Source organism: Lygodium microphyllum, chromosome 19 (genome assembly GCF_053477565.2).
Source record: "Lygodium microphyllum isolate KBCC chromosome 19, Lygodium_microphyllum_v1.1.10, whole genome shotgun sequence".
NCBI classification, from domain to species: Eukaryota; Viridiplantae; Streptophyta; class Polypodiopsida; order Schizaeales; family Lygodiaceae; genus Lygodium; species Lygodium microphyllum.
In genome coordinates, this window is record NC_141153.1 from 101,408,050 (window position 1) to 101,410,929 (window position 2,880).

Genomic DNA, 2,880 nt, shown 5'->3' on the forward strand with positions numbered 1-2,880 from the left:
GGAATCGTAGACACGGGAGCTGGGGTTAGTGTGCTTAGCCACGCAGTGCTTCAAACTTGGGGAAACCCACCTGTCGAAACTGCTAGGTTTAATGTCACACTAGCAAACTGTATGAGAGTAAAGCCATTCGGGGTACTTAAGAATTGGCCAGTAAAGATTGCAGGCATCCAATTCTCTGTTGACTTTATAGTCATGAAGGGAGTGGATTACGATATCCTATTAGGCCGACCCTGGATGCGCAACGCTAGAGTCATCGAAGATTGGGGTAACGGCTTGATCTTCCTTGGCAACAGAACGGATGCTGTAAGGATAGAGATGGATACTTGGAAGACCTCACCGGTCGACCTAGACACCATCTCTGCTATGCTCAAGGGTAACACTCAGGTCAAGGAGTCCTATGGGCCCTTAACCAAGTATATCCCATGCCTAGAGGATGAGCGGGATTGGATGCACGTTCTTGCTACAATCGACCTGCCATTCTTAGACCATGAGGCGTATGAGCAAACCATCAAAACGATCGGCAAGCCTAGCGACACACTCTCCGTACCAGTCTGCATGATGGTAGGAACCCTTCGGGGAAAGCCTAAGCCTGTCAACTTCCAAGTCCCAACTAACAAAAGGGAACTCCAGGAGATGCTGGAATACTTGACAGACAAGCTAGCTGGCAATTCAGCTGCAAACTTCAAACCACTACAGGATCTCTTAGGTGAATCCAAGTGGCAATGGACCAGAGTGCATGACTTAAACCTCATGTATAACTGGGCCCTACTCCCTGACCAACGAAAAGAGGTATACCAAGCCCTAGGAGATGAGGAACAGTCTAATGAAGGGGATTCTAACGACGAATACGAAGACTGCCAATCCTTCAGTGATGGAACTGAGGGTGAAGTAGATATTGTAGAATACGGCACTGAAGGACAAGAAATAGAGCAAATACGAGCAGACTCCAAGCCGTAGAAAATGAATATATTTAGGATAGAGCAAGGGGTCATGCGCATGGAATGTGACTGCGCCTGGTTGGAGTACGTAGGAGCCATAGACCTTGAACACGTAGGCTTAGGGACGACACCAGTCCTTAGGATAGAATCACCATTTGAACTACATCCACCAGAGGAGACTACCTCTTCTAGCGAAGACGGGGAGTTCGACTCTGAGTCGGAGGTTAGTTCGGACAGTGATCCAGAAATCCCTAGGCCGCCCACGACTAGACGCACAAAGGGGGACCTACCTGTCCACCCGAGGCACATATGGTTAAGGCAGGAAAAGGTAAAACAATCCAGGGATATGTGAACGGAAGAACAATGAAAACCGCAGGACCTCCCTAAGCGCTTCACGAAATTCAAAAAAGGGGATAGGGTAGTAGTTCTGTTAGGTGCCAAATGTCAAGGACAAACCAACGAACCAATCGAGGGACTAGCCAAGGTCAAGGAGGTGAATTTGGCCTAGGAAGGGAAAACACCCCGACCAGTCTTCATTGCCGACGACTTGACTGAGGAAGAAGAAACTAGTCTTGTTGCTCTCTTGCGAGAGTACATAGATGTATTCACCTGGTCCTTGGAAGAGCTTAAGGGGATAGATCCGAGTGTCATGACTCACAACATACCCATGACACCAGACGCAACGCCGGTCAAGCAGTGACCGTACCCTATGAATCCAAAACATGCTCATGCTGACAAATAGGAAATTGACAAGCTGATGAGAGCGGGATTCATTTACGAAATTGAGCACACAGACTGGGTATCACCCATAGTCATCGTGATGAAAAAGAATGGAAAAATCCGAGTGTGTGTCAATTACAAGAAGGTGAACGCTACTACGAAGAGAGACAACTATCCATTATAGTACACCGAGCACATGCTTGAGAGGGTGGCAGGCAAGGAAGACTACAGTTTTCTGGACGGCTTCTCAGGGTACAACCAGGTGCAAGTGCATCCTGTGGACAGGCACAAGACCGCCTTCGCCATTGAGTGGGGCATCTTTGCTTACATAGTCATGCCCTTCGGGTTGACTAACGCCCGTGCCACTTTCCAAAACCTCATGTACACCATCTTTAAGGACATGCTTCGTAAGGAGTTAGAAGTCTTTGTCGACGACCTGTGTGTCCATTCGAACACTTAGACAAACTCCGCGCAGTCTTTGAACAGTGTCGCTTATATCTTCTCTCCTTGAACCCCTTAAAGTGCCAATTTTGGGTAAAGCACGGATGCATCTTAGGGCACGTGGTGTCGAAGAACGGCATTGCCATTGACTTCTCGAAAGTCAGGGTTATTATTGACCTTCCACCCCCAATTAATTACAAGGGAATTCAATACTTCTTAGGCCATACGGGGTACTATCGACGGTTTGTACTGAACTATGCGTTGATTGCCAGACCATTGTACAAGCTGCTGATTGTCTTTGAGTGGACCGAGGCATGCCAACGAGCGTACGAAGAATTGAAAAAGGCTCTAACCACATCACCAATTCTACGAGCCCCAGATTGGACCATTACCTTCCACGTGCACATCGATGCTTCTAAGTTTGCCGTGGGGGTAGTGTTGTGCCAACCTGGTGAGCACAACTTAGATTATCCAGTGAGCTTTGCTAGTAGACAACTCACTGAGACGGAAATGAACTAGTCGACAACAGAAAGAGAGGGATTAGCCATGGTGTTCGCTGTGAAGAAATTCCGGCATTATCTATTGGCCACACCCTTCATCTTTTTCGTGGACCATCAAGCCCTGCTCTATCTAGTAAACAAACCTTGTGCTACAGGACGCATAGCTCGATGGCTCCTTCTGCTCTTGGAATTCGATTTCTCCGTGGTTGTGTGGAAAGGAAAACAGCACTACATGGCTGACCATATGTCACGCATTCCCATGGGAGAAGCCGCTGGACAAG